Consider the following 21,329-nt stretch of genomic DNA (forward strand, 5'->3'; position numbering starts at 1 on the left):
TTTAAGTTCTAGGGTACATGTGCACAACGTGCAGGTTTGTTACATATGTATGCATGTGTCATGTTGGTGTGCTTGGCCTTTTTTCCTGAACACTAGTATGTCCCTTGCTCCTGCAGTCCATGTATGTGGTAATGTGTTAAATACAACTGTTTCAGGTCAAACAGCACCTTCTGCCTTATAGTCATCAGGACACTGCAGCAGCTTAGGGATTCGGCCATAGGTGCAGGCTGAGGAAGCCACTGTGCTCTCACTTTTGTGAAGTTTATATTGATATGTTCTCTACCAGAGCATTGTAAGCCCAGCTGGCTGCTACTGCCAGATGCTATTGCTACGGCAGCTTGCCAATCTCTTTCCTGTAGGCTTGTTTGTTTTCCCAGACCTGTCTTAGTAGGCTATATAAATATTTTAAAGATAAGAAAACATGCAGTAGAGAATTCTGAGAAGTATCATGGTGTAATAGATGACATAGAAGAAACTATGTCAAAACAACTAAAAAGAAATGAGAGCAGGAAAAATACAAACCTTTACCAAGGCTGACATTATGAAACAGTGCCAAGCATGTGCTCCAGATAATTCAGACTGAGCCAAATCAAAGACGGCACGGGAAGAAAATGCACAAATTCCCATCCTGAGGCAGCAGTGCAGTGCTGCAGGAAATTACAAGAAGACTTTTCAGAAAACCCCTGAAATATACACTAATTTCAAGAAATGAGGGCTGTACTGTCATGGCTAGGAGACAAACTGTGTGGCTAATTCTTTCTTTGACTCTGTTTCTTAATAGTAATGTGAGATTATTCTAATAAGAGATAAACCCCTCTCTGGAGGTGGAAGGAATATAGAGGCAAGATTGGATCATGGAAAAGATGGTAAATAGCCTATAAGAAGCCATTGCTCTAGTGAAGTTCAGCACCAGCAAAAGCAGTTAAAATATAAAAGGTGACAATATATGCAGACTGTACTTTTTCTACTCTGATTCCTCAGCAATGTTGTCATTTAATTCTAGTGCAAATGAGAAATTCAGAATCAGAAGAACCCTCATCTACTAAAGGATATTTACCAATCACTGCAACCCTTCCAAAATCAAAATAGTCACAATATACAACAAAACAAATATAACTAAAAAACCCTCCAATTTTTTTGACTGAAACTACCCAACTTATTTTAGACTACTGCATGCTTATACATGTAATATAGAACCTATGTCTTAAATAAATTATTTTACATAAAACACAGGAGGGGCTACAAGAATAATTCACTTACACTAATTTTGGGGAAAGAGAAACACTAGACTGCTTCTTTAGGTTTGGTCTCATTTAAACATGAATAACTATAAAACAAAATCACAAAGTTATACAAAATATCTGAATCAGAATACATGAAATAAACCTAGCTGTATAATATTTCATAATCAAATACTTGAAGTGCAAAAATATTAACTTATCTAGAATTGAGTATAACTTGAATCTGATTCCCCAATTATTTCCATTTAGGTTTACTCCTTTTCATGACTTCTCTGTCCCTGGCAGCTAAAACTTTAAGGGGAGAACTAAAGCCTGCTTTCTCAAACCAGTCCCTGTTAGCCTACTTCCCCACCCCTGAAAATTTTAGTACTATTAACTCTCATTTCTTTTTCATACCCTACTCCCACCGTCTATTCCTATTTACCCACCTCTTCATCTTAATTTAAGCAGGAGGTGAAAGTTAGTTCCTAAGTTATTCTATTTCTTCTTATTTTGGCTTCCTTTTGGTAAGTCTTCTCAACTTAGTAACTAAAAACTAGAGTCTTTTCAGCCTGGGCAACATAGTGAAACCCCATCTTTACTAAAAATACAAAATTTAGCCGGGCATGGTGGCACATGCCTGTAGTCCCAGCTACTCAGGAGGCTGAGGCATGAGAATTGCTTGAACCGAGGAGGAAGAGGCTGCAGTGAGCCGAGATCGCGCCACTGCACTCCAGCCTCGGTGGTATAGTGAGACCCTGTTTAAAACAAACAAACAAACAAACCAACAAAAAACACAAGTCTTTTTGTCTTCAATGATATGTTGAGCAGTGGTTGATGAAAGAATATAAAACATTTCACTTGTTGGCTTAAGCTACTGATCTGCCATAAATTAATAAACAACATAATATCTTCAAAAACAAGCAAAAGGTGGCTTTAAAAGCATATGTTGAATAATTGACTTCAGGAAATAGACTATCACCAAAAGATCTGAGGCAGTGTCAACTTATATTCTTCAGGAAATTAAAACATAAATCTATAAGAAATAGAAATATACTGATAATAAAATAGAGTGAGATGAAAAAGTTTCTAGCGTGACTAAGGAATGAATTTAAGAGAACAGAGAATATAATTATAGAAACTAAAATGAATTGAGAAGCAGTATAATGCAAAATTGAAACTGCTGAAAATAAAACAAATTGATGTGAAACACAGTTAAAAATAAATATTTCAGAATACAGAGAAAAAGAGATAAAAGTTATATAAAATCTATTATTTATATACAACTCATGTTTACTAGTATAATTAAATGAATCAAACAAATATATCAGAGAAACTAAAATTTTAGGGATAAAATGATTATGAAGGAATATCAACATGTAAAATTATTTGTGACAGGTCCCCATAATGAAAAGCTATCAAGTGGGTATTTATTTTGAAAGAAGTATTGGATTTTAAAGACAATTATACAAGCCTCTGAGTAAGAGAAACATGTCAAATCTAATATAAAAATCAGGTAGGTTTGGGGTGTAGCTTTATGATATTTTCAACAGAAGCCAGAATACAATGAAGTAATCTGTACCAAGTGTTGGGGAAAAAATTACAATATAAGAACTTCCAACCAGTCTCATAGGCACACATGTGACGGTAACAGAAAAATATTCTCCTATACACTAGGGAATAGTATATTGATATGTTATCCGATTGTCTTACCTACACTTAAAAAAAGGAAGAGAAACTTGACCGCAACAACCACATTATTGAGAATCACAAGACACTTAGAATATATTCCACTGTATTTATTAGATACTGCTTTGTTTATAAACTTGTTTGAAGAGAAGAAAACCTAAAAAAATGACAGCTATAAGATCCAACATCTTATCAATGTAAAATAAATGAAGATACCTATTAAAAGAAGAAGACTCTCACATTTGGGTTTGAAAAATATCTTGATAATCTATGTCATTTGTCAGAGATCCACCTATAACAAATGATGAAGAAATGATGAGTGCGGTAGACTAATGCCTCCCCTCTCCAATGATGTCCACACTCCAATTGCCAGAAACTGTGAGTATGTTACTTTACATGGCAAATTGAATTTTCTCAATATGGGTAAGGGCATGGACCTTGAGATTGGGAAATTATCCTGGTGGAACCAATATCAGTTCTTAAAAATGGAGAAGCAGCCAGGCACAATGGCTTATCCTATAATCCCAGCACTTTGGGAGGACGAGGCAGGCAGATCACTTGAGCTCATGAGTTTGAGACAAGTCTGGGGAACATGGGGAAACACTGTCTCTACAAAGAATACAAAAATTAGCCAGGCATGGTTGCATGCACCTGTAGTCCCAGCTACTCGGGAGGCTGAAGCAGGAGGATCACTTGAGCTTGGGAGGCAGAGGTTGTAGTTGTAGTGAGCCAAGATCGTGGCCACCACACTCCAGCCTTGGTGATACAGCCAGAACTTGTCTTGAAAAAAAAAAAAAAAAAGCAAAACCAAAACCAAAACCAAAGAAAAAAACCCAACAACAACAAAAACTTTCAGAGTTATTGTAGAGAGAAGATAGATGTGACTTTGGAATAAAGATCAGAGAGATGCCATAGCACTGGCTTTGAAAATAAAGGAATGAAGTCCAAGCTGAGGAATAGAGATGTCTTGTGAAAACTGGCAAAGGCAAGGATTCTCTCCTAAAGCCCATTTCTCTTCTTTGTACTTTTGCCCACTCTGCTGACCAAAATCTTGAAAACAAAATCTTTACCCATTCAAGATTTCAATTATAGCTGGGCTCTGAGTAGAGTACATAAACTCCTGTCTATGTATCTAATGTATTAGTCCATTCAGCCTACTACAACAAAAATCATAAACTAGTGATTTATAAACAAATTTATTCCTCATAGTTCTAGAGACTAGGAAGCTCAAGATCAAGGCACCAGCACATTCAGTGTCTGGTGATGACCCATTCTTCATAGGTGGCACCTTCTTGCTGTGTCTTCACATGGCGAGAGGGGGAGACAAGCTTTCTAGGGCCTCTTTTATAAGGGCACTAATCCCATTCATGAGGGCTCCACCCTCATAACCTAGTCACCTCCCAAAGGCCCTCTTTTAATTCCATCACAGTAGGAATTGAGTTTCAGCCTATGAATTTTGAAGGAACACAAACATTCAGGCATAGAACTTGCTAAGTTTTTCCTCCTTTTCTCTACATTGACATGTCAAATCTTCTTGCTTTTGGTAGAAACTCTTGACTTTGCCTGCCTAGAATCCTTTCTCCCTTTTTCTCAGAGCATGATCTTGGTTTTCTAGCAGACATATATTTTTCTTCCAAATTCTGTCTATGCTGTTGGTTTTGACCTAATCCTCCTTAGAGTTCTAGAGGTGGCCACATGACCCAGGATTGGCCAATCAGTGCATCCACAGCACTGGCAATGATAGCTTTGGAATGAAACTGTGACTCAAGCTGTTGGAATAAAAGTTGACCCCAACTTCAGTTGCTGAAACTATTAAAAAAGAAGTACTTCTTTGGTTCTTACAATTCATTTTTTCCTTGTATATGTGGTTACATTGTATTGATCAGAGCCCCCAAGTTTATAGAGCACAATTTGGAAAACAATAGTTGAGGGAATAATTTTAATTACAAAATTTCCTGGACTAAAAATTGAAAAGTAGTTGCATATTTGAGATAATATTGCTAATTTTTTTGTGAAATATATTTTATACTTCACTAACTTAGGTAAAATTTGGAACTAATAAGACTCATTCATGCAACTATTTTTGTTTTGTTTTTATTAAGCTATTTTTAACTAAGTAAATTACTTAGAGATATCAAGAATTATTTACCTTTATCTGAAAATAAAAAGAAAAGCAAATTAATATTTTTACTAAATAATTCTCATGCTTATTTCTCAAAAATGAATATTTATGTACATAATGTTAATAGTCTTTCTTAATATTGTCCATTGAAAATGATGCTACATAATACAGTGATTTTATATAGAAATATTGTCTAGGGTTTCCTAAATTACTTTTTATATGAAAAATACTATTTGCATGAGTACATTAATACATTTTATTGAATATTATACATTATTTATATTGAATTTATATGAAAAATAAATTATATATTTTAATGATATTTCATTATAAACATCAAAGTGTAAATTTTATTTATTAACATTAAACCACATTTTTTAGCGTACAAATGAAATGGAAAATGAAATAGGCTTGATCCATTATATGCATAAAAATAATTGTAAAAAGATTTGAATTTGTTATATTTACTGATTTTACTTTTCCTTAAATACATTTATGACAAAGACACAAAGAAATAAATTAACAATGGTGAATGTCAAAGGCATTCTCTGTATAAGCCTTCATTTTTCTTTTAGACTATGTCTACTCAGAGAAGCTTGAAGTAATTGCATCAACTCGATGGTTATGTTAATTGATTTTCTGTAGGCGCTTATAATATTGTTAGCCAAACCAACATATTGGCTGTGAAAAACACAGTGGAATAGGAAATCTCTTGTTCTTGATTTCGTAGGATATTGCTGTTGAATGATATGTTTTGGGATTCCTAAGTGGTCATAAGAATAATTAAAATTTTTGTCCATAATTTATTTTTGAATAAATATGTTGTATTACTTATTTTTTTCTCCCATATGGATAATGGTTTTGTGCCTTAATTATTTAAAAGCTAGCAAACATCTTTGGAATACATATGCTGACTTGAAATAGGAGTACATACTTTAGTAAACCCTTTCTTATTAAAACTTCTAATTAAAAGCTACACATTCTGCATGTTACCCTCTAAAAGGAAAATATAACCCATTCATTTAATGCAACTGATTTATTGAAAAGTGTCAGGTGGTTGGTGGAGCAGGGCCATGTGACTTTTTGGATTGCTTCTGACCGAGGCGCTGGACCTCATGCACTTGGAGTTCCTGTTTTCTTAGTTTTCTTTCAGTCAGAGTAAGGTCAGTTTTCTTATGACCAATGTTTCCACGGCAAGATCAATGAAAACATGGCAAGACATTTACCTGACAGAATTACATGGAGCTTAGGTAGGAAGAGTTGTATTATCAAATTCTGCACCTTTGAATCCCAGCTGCATCCACAAATGTAATTCTATCATTGTCTCTACACTTTTACACATGGTCAGGATTTATGGACAACAGAGGAGTGTTTTCTCACTATGTGTTTTAGCATCAGGAATTTTGAGAGATCAAAGTTTCATTCATCCCACTTTTTTTCTTTGTTTGACTAGGTTTGTTTCCCTTCCAACCCAAGGAAAATGATAATGGCCCAAAAACATAGAGTAGATTCCACGAGGGCTACTGCCATGATTGTTGAGCCTGCCAGAGTACTGTTGAGTAGCATAGCTCAGAAGCAATCTACATTGCCTGTGACAGTCTGTCTATAATTTCAGAGAACGTTCTTGGAAAGTTAATCAAAATATCTAAGCCTGAGATTTCTCACCTATTATTAGGTAATGAGAATCAATTGCCTTGCGTACCAAAAGACCATGAAGTTCAAAATGAAATAACTTATGTGAAATTATTTTGAAAATCTTTAGGACAATTTGAGGCCAGTGATAATATTAGATGATTTGGGGATGAGTAAACTATTAAATAACATTAATAAGTAGAATTCTTTTAAGCCCTTTACGTCAATGCACTTTATCTTTGACCATGGTAGCTACTCCACTGGATTGTAGTCTCTCTCTAATATCTTGTGAATTTATTTTACCTGCTTGCCTGCTGAAAGCATTTGAATTAACATCCCCTGATGCAGGCTTTAAAGAGGAATTACCATTACAATATAGAACCTAAGATACACTTCTCAAAAAGCAAGTTTACAGTTTATGCAAATTATCTCTATGTAATCAGAAGTTCTATTATCAGATTGTATGCTATTTAATGTTTCATACAATGGCAAATGCTCAGTTTTATTTTGTATTTTCCATAAAAAAACACTAAAGATATCAAAAGATACTGTATAAGATTTGGGCATCATAATGATCTTGAGAAAGAATTCTAATCACTCCTTTAATATGTTGAAGTCTCAGTTTAATAAAATTTTCATAAGATAATTTTGTTTCCTGGCAGAAAGAACTTGTAAAATCTATAGTGTGAACTATAATATTTACAGAATTATTGGTGCTTGATGTAGGATCTCAGGATCAAAAACATTTAAAAGTTGCTCTTTGAGATTTTCTTTTTGCTCTAAGGAAGCAAGCTCTGTATTCCCCAAAGATGAAGCAGCTATCTGCGCGGAAAGAAATCTGCCTGAAGTTTTATGTGTGTTGGGAACAGGCCCCCCAAAATATGGCCACAAATTGGCCCCATCACTGGCCATAAACAAAATCTCTGCAGCACTGTGACATGTTCGTGATGGCCATGACGCCCACACTGGAAGGTTGTGGGTTTACCGGAATGAGGGCAAGGGACACCTGGCCCACCCAGGGCGGAAAACCACTTAAAGGCATCCTTAAACCACAAACAATAGCATGAGTGATCTGTGCCTTAAGGACATGTTCCTCCTGCAGATAACAAGCCCAACCCATCCCTTTGTTTCCCATAAGGAATACTTTTAGTTAATCTATAGAAACAATGCTTATCACTGGCTTGCTGTCAATAAATACATGGGTAAATCTCTGTTCAAGGCTCTCAGCCCTGAAGGCTGTGAGACCCCCAATTTTCCACTCCACACCTCTATATTTCTGTGTGTGTGTGTCTTTAATTCCTCTAGTGCCACTGGGTTAGGGTCTCCCCGACTGAGCTGGTCTCAGCATATGTGTGTGTGTATTACATATATGCATATTATATAGATATGTACTCATTCGAATAAATTCCTATACAGATATGGTTTGTAATTTGTGTTTTACATATATATGAGGAAGGAGAAATTTAATTTTGTGTTACTATGTGGAGTTATTGCACCAGAATAAAATTTGTTTTATTAAATTGATTTGCAAGTAGCTACTATCAGATATTGCTACTTAAATAAGATTTGGTTATTAATAACACTAGATTATTTTCCTCAAAGTTTTTCTTCATAACATTTTCAATAAATATTTACCCCTATTTTATTTTGGTTTTGGATGAAACCATATAAACATGCTTAAATTATACTAAACGACTGTGAATTTCACAATGCAATTATTGTGCAAATATTAACTGATTTGGGGCATCTTAGCATTACTCTTCACACATACGCTGTGTGGCCTGCCAAAAATATGTCAGTTAAAGAGGAAACTCTAAAGTTCCTTCCAGTTAATGCATTCTAGAATTCTTTCAGTCGTTATCTCCTTTTTGGCAAGTAAGTCTTAATTTAGGTGTTTCATCTCTCTCTGGATTTATAGCCATTTTTCTCAAATAACTGCATGACTGCTTTGGGGCTTTTATGACAGAGAATCTAAACCTAATGATTATAAAAATAAAATTTTTATGCTGTTGTTTGTTTTTATGTCTTAAAAGCTGCTTATTTTTAGGACATAAATTGTTTTAATGTATTTATTCATCCAATTGAATTAATGTTCATAATTCTGAATCTATTCAGTTTGATCCCAGTGTCATTATCCTGATTTCCTTTGGCGATAATTTAGAAATTTAAACCTCCAGGCCTCATGTTGAAATCTGATTTCTACTGTCGGAGATGGAGCACAATGGGAGGTGTCTGGCTCGGGGGTTGGATGCCTCATCACTGGCGTGGTACATTTCTCGAGGTACTGAGTGAGTTCTCCATCTAATAGTTGCTACCAGAGCTGGTTATTAGAAAGAGCCTGGCACCTCTGTCCCTTATCTCTTGCTTCCATTCTCTCACCAAGTGGTATCTAACACTGGCTTCCCTTCACTTTCTGCCATGAATGGAGAGCCTGAGGCCCTCATCAGAGGCAGACGTAGGTGCCATGCTTCTTGTACAGCTTCCAGAACAATGAGCCAAATAAACCATTTTTCTTTCTAAATTACCTAGTCTCAGGTATTCTTTTATAGCAAGACAACCAGAATAAGACACCTATATAATTAGATTTTTAAAATTCAGACAATGGTTGCTTGTTTGTCTTGCTTCCAACATTTTATCCCTTCAGGGAGAAAATAATGTAAAATAGTCACTGAGAAGAATATACAATAATGCAAAGTCATTTCTTTTAGATTTATAATTTTCTAATAAACTATGGGGTTTTCACTGTATACTATTATTGATCCTAATGGAATACCTTCTGACTCCAAGATTTGATAAAAATATAATTTAAGTCTTCCCTTCTATACAACAAACAAAATGTGTTATATATTTTAATTTTGGGGAGAGACTGTTCAGAAGAAAAATGGTGGGATCTTCCACCCTGAGTGGAAGGCTGCCACCCCTGGACCTATGAGGATATTATATTGTATTTACACGGTTAACAATCTTTTCATGAAGAACTATCTCAAAGATAGGCATCCTTCCCTTTATTAATGAATTCCAGATAGGCACTATTCTATCAAGAAGTCAGCCTGAACGTGGAAAAACAATATCACACATGCACACCGTCAATACAGGTTGAGATTGTCAAGATGCCTGGAAAACAATCACACTTTAGATTTAACAGAAAAATTTTGAATTATTTGTCAGTATCATATAGATACCACATGAACCTGACCTGATAAAGCAGTTTTCTTTTCACCCTTGACAATTTCAGCACATTAAAGTTAATAATGCAAATGTGTAACAAGTGAAATGTCAGCTCATCTCGTCTGACTCTGTTTCTTTAGTCACTCTAGTCTGGCTGACAACTTGGGGACAACATTTTTTTTCCAACTGAAAAACTTAAAGAGATTATTAAAGTTCATTTTTTCAAGAAACTGAACTTTAGCATTTTCCTTTTTCATTACTAATGTATTAAGAATCTGTTTTGAACTTTGTGTTTTTCAAACATATCTCATTTATCCTCTAATGAGGATAATTATTCTTTCTGACCTTTAAAACTTGTACTTTCCAATACACTTTGTTGTTTAAAGAAAATGATTCTTATTAAGGAATTCATCCAGTACAGCAAATAAACTTCCATATTTCCTTTTCCAGGAAATAGTTTTATTTAAAAGTTTTTCTTAAACAAACATTTCCTCAACAGTGTTGCTCTGTCCCCCACGATGGAGTACAGTGGTGCAATTTCAGTCACTGCAACTTCAACGTTCCAGGCTCAAGCAATCCTCCCACCTCAGCCCAGTAGCTGGGCCTACAGGCACGCACCACCATGCTCAGCTAATTTGTGTATTATTATTATTTTTTTAAGAGATGGGGTTTCTCCATGGTGCCCAGGCTGGTCTCAAAATCCCGGCCTCAAGCAATTCGCCTCGGCCTCCAAAGTGCTAAGATCACAGGTGTGAGCCAAGGCCCCAGGTAAACTTTCAATGCAACTTTCTAATTACATTAATTGTTACCAAGATTGGCCATCCAAATAACAGTGGGAAGAAAAACGGGCTTTAGTATTTAGCAGATACATACCGGCTGCCAATTTTAATAGTTCTAAGTTTTAGAGCAGAGGATGCAAATTTCTGCTAAACTTTTTTATGAGCTCAAGTCTGTAGGTTAAGTGGTAAGTATTTTTATTCTTAAGTCATTGGGCAGTATCAGGACAATATTACAAAAATAACCAGGAATAAGGGGATTCACACAGGGAATCAACCTCAAAGAGAAAGGCTGTTTTGGAGTATTGTTTTACAGTAAATCTTGACTCCTGGTTGTTTAAATAAATTGAATATTTATAAGCTTTAAACACATTTAGTCAGCATTTACTAGAAAAAATGTGGGTATTAGTTCCAGGTCCAGATTTTGTTCTTTTTTAAGGAAAAGGGATCAACATGTTGAGTAAATGCATCACAACTATGATAGACATATCCAGGGGAGGTCATGAATAGTGCTAACCCTCAGGCACTCCCTCTGGGTGAGTTTCGCTAACTTTTAGATATGAATAATTGTTGATGACTAGTGAACACTTGTAAAGCATCCAGGATTTATCTTTGCCTAACCTTTTCACACAGTACACCATATATACTAATTAGGGACACTTGAATGTGTGTAGCTTTTTCTTATTTTTAATGATCTGCATAAATATATATAATCTCTTTTCTATAGAGAATTCAATGTAATTTTAAAACTTTTACACAATATATTTCCTATTTTCACATTCTGTCTTTGCATACTAAGAAGATTGTGTTTAAACAAATATTCATTATTCTCTGGTTATTACCTTACTGACCCAACAAATATTTTCATGATGGATATATTAAAATATCAGAGTTCTTTCCATATATCAAATATTACTGGGGGAAACATTACATTAGATTGCATACAGCTCATCACCATACTTAATATTATATTTCAGTCATCTTAAAAATATATATATTTCCTTGCACAACTAGTAAGCTTGAATATATTTCATTTTTCAGTCCTCTGCCAAACTATACTCTGCATTACAATTAATTTAAGAAACGTGAGCAGTCAGTTAAAATGTAAACTTCAGATTTCTTTTTTGTGAGACCCCTGAATCTTTATATAGCACTCAGGCATATCCAGATAAAGTAAAAAGATCTAAAAGGAACAAAAAAATGCACACACTGTCTGGAAAAGCTGGGGAAAAGTTCTTGCAAATTGAGTCAACTTAAAATTTGGACTAATATTGGAAACAGAAGCTGGTGCCTGGGAGCAGAGGCAGCAAATTTGGAAGCACTGGGAGTCCCTTATGGAATAGAGAGAATAAAACAAGAGAAAAAATATAAAACTTTTGTTCTGTAACAGTATCTTTATATAATACAAAGAGTACTGAGAGTTTAGCTCAAGATGGCTTACCCAAAATCTTCGTCTCTTACTAAGTCATAATCATTTTGCATTAAAGTACACATTTACATACATGTAGATAGCCATATTTGAAATCCAGAAATGAAAAGCATTATATAACTGAAACAGAAAACTCAGAGTAATAAATGGGAACTGAAAGTGCACAACCCACAGGGAACTGGGAAAAGATACAGCAGGCCTTTGGGCTTGAGGTCTTGAAACAAATATAGGGCAGGGCCTTAAGCCAAGAATCATATTTGGATTGAAAATAAAGCTGTGTTCCCATTTGGAAGCAGAAAACAAAATTGCTCTGAGTGGAGTCCAAGGTATTTCTTTCTATCCACCTGGATAAATGCCAGAGAAAAATTACCTACTGTGGTAAGGGCAGAAGTAGATTTACCTCTATGAGACCAGAAAAAGCCTAAGCATAACTGCACCATTTCATCCAAGGGAGAATCTGGAGCAAAGAGAATTATTCAAATCACAGCTTCCTTTGGGACCATGGTAAGGGCAACCACTAAACCTATTTCCTATTGAGATGTCTGTTATTCTGTGTGTGTGTGTGGTGGTGGTGTGTGTGTGTGTGTGTGTGTGTCTGTGATGTTCTGTTGACCATTTTTATATTGAGTTGTTCATCTCTATTATTTTATAAGCCTTCTTTAATAAAAGATAGGGGGGCATTGACCTGTCATAATGTTTGCACTCCCCCACCCGGCCCCCCGACGCTTCATTTTTCTTTTTGCTGCTTCTGGAAAAATCTTGTCTACTTTCATAATTCTGTCATTATTTTTTATGTAAACTTCTAGAACTCAGTCTTCCTAGAACAGTAAAATAATTCCTAAAATTATTTCTAACTTCTTTTCTTATGCTATTAAAAGAGATTGTCTTGTTGCTTAGAGATAAAACTGACACAACTGTTATTACCACCTTTGTGTTTGAGGATGTGGACCCAGTCCTTGTATCAATCTGCTCAGATACTCTCAAATTCTATATTCTACAGTAACAAAGGGTCTTCAAGTAAAATAATTTATATATTTTACGTATCCTATTCTCATCTACAACCTCACATGTCCAAAACTGTAGAATTACCCCTGAAGTACAGAATCCCCTTTATTGCAGAGAGGTCATGCTTCTTTCATAGAAAGTGGATAGAAAGCTGCCTGCTAGGTTATTTCCTAAAATGACACAGTCCATATTATATACAGCAAACATTCTTCACATTTTCTAGAATTTGGAAACTTTTGCTAGCTTTCAATGGTAAGGTAAATTTTTTTCCTTATTTTTACATTTCCATGCTAATTTCTATTATAATTAATGAGGATCAGGTTAGGGGGAGGTGAGAAGACTGCAACACCTATAATGATTTGATATCTTTATTTTGAATAATTTATATTCCATAAAGCCATATTTACTAAACTTACTGTTTATAGAATTGATGAGTATCTAAGAAAGTAAGTAGGAGAATCAATTTAAAACTACTAACCATGTTCATGCCTTTAAAAACATTTTAAAATATTTTCCATATTAAAATGGAAAATATTGAAGTTGACATTACTTCCCATAGGTCCTTGTTTGCATTTTGAATGTCCACTAGGAATTTTATAGAAGGTTAAAACTATCTGAATTTAAAAACACTTGGTTATACGCATTAAAAATTGCACTTAGGATCGACAATATTATTCTTCACATTATTTGCTTCCCCTTTCTTAAGCGGGGGTTATACATCCCTGTCCCATTGATGGCGAGTTTGACCATGTGACCTGCTGAGCTCTGCGTGGAAAGAAGATGACATGTCCTCTCCTCCACCTTCACATCAGATACGCTGTGGATAGTGCATTGTGAATACAAGTGACATAAGCAAAACTTAAGAACCAGCTTGGGATTCATTATTTATTTTCTCCTTCTGCTGTAAGACTGGTAATGCTTCCAGATAGAGGTTGCTACAGCAACCTGGGTCCTAAAATGAAGATGATACAGAGAAAAGCTGCAGCCAACTAAAGAAAGATGGGTAAGCATGTGAGAAATAAACACGTTTTTATCCATCTCTCACACTCCACATAATTAGTTATCATAACATAACCTAGGCTAAGCTAACAGATACAGTCCTCAAAAAAGTTTCATCATTTAAACTCCCAAAAGCTAGGTATAGGTGTGATGATGATGATGATTTTTTTTTTTTTTTTTTGGTCAACTTAGCTAGGCTATGGTGACCAGTTGTTTGGTCAAACAGTATTCTAGCTGTTGTAATGTTGCTGTGAAGGTCTTTCGTAGATGTGTTTAACATCTACAAAATCCTGTTCTAAATTGACTCAAAGAAATATAGATGTTAAATATAGAAAAATACACTAGGAACTATTGAGATAAACTCAGAGCAAATGGGTTAGGAAACGCATTAAACTTTCGCATTTGATATAGCATTTTCAATACTATAATTTTTCTTCTAGAGCATGAAGAAATACAGAAAACTATCTAATGGTTTTATAATAATAATGTAAACCTGATACAAGAGTCCTGAAAATAAACTTCAATATTAAACTATAGATGGTTGTCAAGTATAATAGGAAATGGGAAAATCCTAAATAAGCCAATAAGAAATCATGACCAAAAAAGTCTCAAAACACTTCACATAGCAGCGTCAGCTTAAATATTAGGAAAATATCTTTCTTAGACTATCTTTTCGATTTATAATGTTCTAGAAAATTTTCACTATGTTTTATCCTTGTCTATATGTTGACCTTGGTTTCCCAACACACTGATTCAGTGACATTAAATGAGGCCTGTGATAATGGTTCTTTACAGTGAGATGAACATACATTAATGTCACATAGAATTCTCTATCTTGATGCAGGAAAACAAAAACATGTTTGGCAGACCACTGTACTAATTTGTTCTGCATATGTACATCTTAGGTTTCTGCGTGAATTAACTAACCTTTCTCAACTCTCCAGGAACAATTCTTGTAGATTTACACAGAAAACAAGTTTTGCCCATCTGTTTCAGTGACTCTCACAGGACTTTCAACACAGAGTAGCATACATTATAAAACAATTTAACTTCTTCTGTCTCCTAAATGTAAACCTGACCATCAGTGAATAAAATATAAACAGTGCTGACAAGGTCAACGTGCCAAGTTACTTAACATATATATTTAAAAGAGTATTTCTTATCTTCAGAATTAAATGGTAATTCATGATGATGACGATGATATCTTGAGAATTACATTTAATATTTATTTAGAGCTTACTAAATGCCTGGTACTGCTTTACATACATTAACACATTTAATCTGCAAAATGACCCTATCTATAGGGAAGTGCTGTTGTTACCCTCACTTTATAAATGAAGAAACAGGCACAAAGATGTTAGAAATGTTAGACAACTTATCATCATTACATAGATTTGATCGTGAATGTCCACTAGTTTCTATGTTAGATTTCGATTGCCCTTGCAAGCAGGAATAAGAAATTTCTTTTTATATGTGATAAAAATAGTAAGATAGTAAATACATGCAAGATATTACATATAAGCACACAAACACAAACACACACATCTATACATAATATCTTGTTTAATTTTATATTTATTTTTACTATATACGTATGCACACACAGACACACATATATGTATTTACTGTTGCTTTCTTCCTTTACAATCCTTACTTCACAGATCACATTGCATAAGAACACTGTATTTCACTAAAATTGAAGGATTTGAAGGCAGAATAATAACCCATGCATCTAATACAGTATGGTATTTAGATTGTTATTCTGCACTTTTAAAATATTTTCCCTTTTGTTTTCTGAAGAAAAATGAGTGAAGTATATACAGTTCCCATGTTAGAAGAATGTCACAGTATTTAGAGACTATGGTCCCTGCTCTCTGAGTATTCTGTTCATCATTCTATTTTGTCTCTGAGACACTTAGCTGTGGATTTTCGTATTTGAAGAAAACAGATGTAAGAGACAGATATATTTACAGAAGCAGGCTGAACAAACTCAGCATGAGACTCTACAGAAGCTTACGTATCCATTTACTTTCATCTCGACACAGGTGCAGCATTACACATGGCTAGTTATAGACACCACATTTCCTGACACCAGAATCATTACTAATGATCTGACATAAAAGTGTTTCAGAGTTTTAAAATTCTAAGTTTCATGTAGTCATTTAAAACTCATGCTTAGTAACATTTTTAATAAGTACAACTTATTTAATATGTAATCTTCATTAAAATATATAATGTTACATGAAACTGAGACAACAAGTAAAAATATGCAACATAAAAATAAAGGGCTTTGATAAGTACAAAATGCTCCTTTCTTCTATCCCATCTTGAATAACTTCATTTTCAGATGGTTGAATGTTTCACTATTCATACTATTTATGTAAGAGTCTTCCTAATATTTTAGGGCTTGAAGAAACCATTAACAGATCTGGAGTCTAGAAGTTCATTTTACAGATATTTGAGAAAAATCACAGGGAGAATGAATGACTTTCCAAAGCCCTAATGTAGACTCTATTGGAGGACAACCAGGTCTAGAATTCAAATGCCTGACTCTTGCTCCTTTTGGATTATGCTACTCATTCATAAGCACTGTAACCTGAGACGAACAACTTAGCATTTTGGATCCTTAGTTCCATGAGCTGTAAAATGGGGAGAATAATCATTATGTCATAGTGTAACTAAAAATTCAGTGATCTTACTGACCAGAGACTCAAAACTTCAACCATTATCATGAATGCAGGTAACAAACTGAGAAACTAATAATACAAGTTAGATGTTGAAATAAATTTTCAGTCTTACATGGAGGAGCTCAGACGCCTAGGAAGCAGATTGAGGATAATGCTAGGAGACGGCTAAGAAGATAAACTACTCACAGTTCTATTCCAGATGAGCCTGAGATCCCAATTTTCCACTTTCTCACGTTGCTCAGAATTTTTATTACATTTTTAAAAATAGACATAATTATCTCTTTAAAGATAATTTAACAATGAGGCTTATCATTTCATACTAATAGTTTTGTAAACATCTAAGTTGTGAAGGTGAGTGGCTACAATGGGAAATTTAATAAACATAACGCTAAAACTTAGATTGATTTTTAAAAAATCTAATGTATCACATCAATTGAAAGTGTACAAACAATTTGCTATATTAAAAGCCTTAGAAATACATATTAACAGAATGCTGAACTATATAAATGCACTGTAGCAATACACTTTCAACACCTATGACATGGAAGTTTGCAAATTTTCAAAGCAGACATAGCAAATTATAAAAACTTTTGAGGACAAGAATGCAGCAAACAGAGGAAATAAACACTATTTAGACCTATTTCTCATATGGCTATTTGTATAAGGCCATATAAATCACCTTTAAAGTTGACAGAGGTACATGAAATTAATAGGGTGAGCACAGATAAAGCTAGATATGTTATACATTGAGCTTAGGTCTTCCATATTTTATACAGTACATTCATTTTACATAAACTGACACCATACTTGGTTTTCTTGGTATTCCAAATGAGCTTGTTAGTAACAACCCAAAGATATTTCTGCCTACAAATATGAAATAATTAGTTGTCTCAATGTAATCTCAATGAGCAATAGTGTATTCCTTAATCAGTCAGTGGATTAGTCCTTGATGATCTTCATTTTTTGCCATCCTTGGTATTTCACGGAGAAGTGTATTTCATAATATACTTTTGCGTAGTCATTCTGACTGTTTCCAAATAATATGTTATAATAGCTCAAGGTCATAGGTGAGGATTATGGGACAAGTATAATAAGACTACCCCTCTCTGTTTGAGACAGAGGCTTTCTTCTATGAGAAACAAAAGTTTCTCTGTAATTTTCATTTTGGTCTACTTGGTTTAGTTATTTTTCTTTAATAATAGCAGAAGGAGCCATTTTTAACTTAGAATAAAATGACTACAAAATCAGATTATGCTGATTAATATAACTATCAAATATAAAAACAGTAAGCATGAAATACATTATACAAAATTTAATACATAAATATATTTGTAATGAATTCATATGGTGAGAATTTTCCAATGTAGTAATAACTTCCAATCCTACTTTGATAAGAAATAAGAGAAATTGGGCTGGGCACGGTGGCTCACACCTGCAATCTCAGTACTTTGGAAGGCCGAGGCAGGTGGATAACTTGAGGTCAGGAGGTGGAAGCCAGCCTGGCCAACATGGTGAAACCGCGTCTCTACTAAAAATACAAAACTTAGCCGGGTGTGGTGGCAGGTGCCTGTAGTTCCAGCTACTTGGGAGGCTGAGGCAGGAGAATCACTTGAATCTGGGAGGCGGATGTTGCAGTGGGCTGCGATCGTGCCACTGCACTCCAGCACTCCAGCACTCCAGCCTGGACGACAAAACAAGACTCCGTCTTACAAAAACAAAACAAAACAAAACAAAAATTAGAAAAATTTGGGGCAAATGTAATTAATGTTTTTTTTTTTAATTCTGCATTTACTGTTATGATTCTTGACTCTGCATTATACTGATACTCGTTTCTTTTTTTTTTTTTTTTTGAAACGGAGTCTCGCTCTGTCTCCCAGGCTAGAGTGCAGTGGTGCCATCTCGGCTCACTGCCAGCTCCGCCTCCTGAGTTCACGCCATTCTCCTGCCTCAGCCTTCGAGGCCGAGGCGGGTGGATCACGAGGTCAGGAGATCAAGACCATCCTGGCTAACACGGTGAAACCCCGTCTCTACTAAAATTACAAAAAATTAGCCGGGCGTGGTGGCGGGCGGCTGTAGTCCCAGATACTGATACTCTTTTATATAACATAGTGATGGTTATTTTAAATCACTTCCATTATTTGTACCAGAATAGGTTCTTATTTTGATGAAGACTGATATACTGAGGCAGATTAATCTCAGGGTTTCTAGCAACTATTTTTCAAATATCAGACTTTAGTTAGGCACACAACATTTAGTGCACGTCTGTAACTTGCGCTACTCTTGTATCTAGCAGACTACTATTAAGTCCTTGTAATACAGAACCTATTCATGCTTAGTCACTGCATATTTCATGTAGTTCCCTAATACATTGGCCAGGGGTCTTTCTTGCATGCCTTATGGTAGGATGGTAGGTGGGATTATATTGACTGCCTTGGAAATTTGCACTATGATATCAACTAGGTGTGTTTAATCTTAAAAAATCTTCTCTGTCTTGTAGAAATTATTACTTCACCAATGTAAATTTTAAGTCAGTACTATCAGACCTCTCTTCCACGGTATTTGTGCTTTGCTCTTCAACTTAGTCAAGTCCTTAGATATCTTTTTTTCCACTTCAGAAATTGCTGTGTCTAATGTGCTATTTAAATCTTTCATTGAACTTATAATTTTGATAAACATAAAGCATTTAGTTTTAGATATTCTATTGTCTTCTTTCGCACATTTCCCTGTTCATTTTTGTTACATCAATTTCTTTATCTAAACTTTAAAATATTTAATAGTCTCTTTCATATTTTCTTTTAGTTTTTCTAGAGACACAAATCCTTCTACTTATAATGTCTGCGAATCTCCTTTAGAATGGATTATTTCCTTTTTTAGTGTGCCCCTCATTAACAAATTATTAGCTAGAAAATAGTTTTACATTTTTCTTCTTGCTGAATTCCCTACGTCTTGCAATGATTCAAGAATTGTTTTTATGTTAATTTCTTGTTTGGGCTCTGGACGCATATAGTTAATCTAAATAGGATCATGAAACCTGTTCTTGAGTGCATACTATTTTTAACTCTGAACTGAACCCTTTCAAGGTAGAGATATATTTCCTTCTCTTTGTTTCTGGATTGTGGGTTTCTGGATTGTTGCTTTAGTTTTGTCAGTGATTACGCAGATCTTTTAAGGTTCTGGATTTATATAAGATCCTCAGTCATAGCTCTTTGCCTCAAATGGGTCCATGGCCACATTTGTTGTCTCCAGATATGTGTTGAAGCCTCATATATTTGTAAGGCCCTCATCTAACAAAATTCCCCGTGAGTTGTTACAGCATCACCTTGGATTTCATTTTCATTTTGGTAGCAATAATAACAAAAATATACATACTAAGTCTAAAAAAGGAAAGATAAAAAATAAAATGTTTTCTTTTTCTTTTAAAAACTCAGTTATATATTTCTCTGTGTTTTTATTGTTGTATTTCTATTCTATCTAATGGTTCCTTGTGTTCAAGAGGGAAGAAGTCTATGTTAGTTTAATCAGCCATGTTGCTTGATCTAAAAGTCAATAGAAATGCTTTCAATGGACAGAGGCTTTTATCATAATCAGCCAGGGATGGAAATAAATAAGGTGGGTGGGAGTTCATATAGAGAGCTCAGACACAAGAAAATTAAGAGATACTTAACCTAATATTTAGAAAGCTCTTTCTGCATATATTCTTTCCTAAATCAGTCAGACTGGCACTAGTGGCATTGTACTTCCTAATCACAATCAATATTACCTAAAAAAGAAAAGACAGCTTTTCTAATATTTTAGGAAACCTCACAAAAGGGAGTTCAAGATAACAATAGGTCTTTCCAACCGTAACTCTGCTTATCAGTGGATTTTGGAAATCCTTATTGTTTGTTGGGGCCTGAAACATGAAATATACATGTAGACATGCTTTACATCTGCATTCAAGGTCATGTTTTTCTTTCTTTATTTTTTTGTACCTAATTTCTCTTTCTTGTATGATGTCACTGACTATCCTATTCAGCACACTGTTGAATAGAAATAGTCATTCCTTTGTTTAAAGTACTTCAGTTGCACTTCATTGTCCAGGGCATGTGAGACAGTATATAGCATAAGAGTTTAGCTGCAGTTTTAATAATAGCAGAGCCACTTACCGGCCATGTGAACCTAAGCATTTAATATGGTAACTTAAATCCTCCTTGCCAGGAGGGATAAAAAGAATAAAATGTATCTTTTAAAAAACTGGGATAGGGAGTGCTTAATAGATCCAAATAAGGAGAAGAACAAGCAGAAACCTTAGTTGTTTGAATGCGTAGAGGGACTTGGGAAGAAGCATTAGTTATTTACTAATATGAAACAAATCACCTCAAAACTTGGTGCTTTAAAAAAACAACAATAACAAAAGAATGCTCTGAGGATCAAGTCTGAAAAGGTATGAGAGAAGTAGAATTGGGCAGAGGTTGCGCTGTGATGCCATTGCATCAGAGGCCTCAGATAATCCTATAGGAAATTGCAAAGGCCAGTGATTGATGCAAAGGGCCAGGTCTTTTCACCCGCCTACTCCACACCGATCTGCCCCAGGAAGAGGATTGTTAATTTAGACAAGGTAAG

The sequence above is a fragment of the Pan paniscus genome, chromosome 11 (assembly GCF_029289425.2).
Source record: "Pan paniscus chromosome 11, NHGRI_mPanPan1-v2.0_pri, whole genome shotgun sequence".
Lineage (NCBI taxonomy): Eukaryota > Metazoa > Chordata > Mammalia > Primates > Hominidae > Pan > Pan paniscus.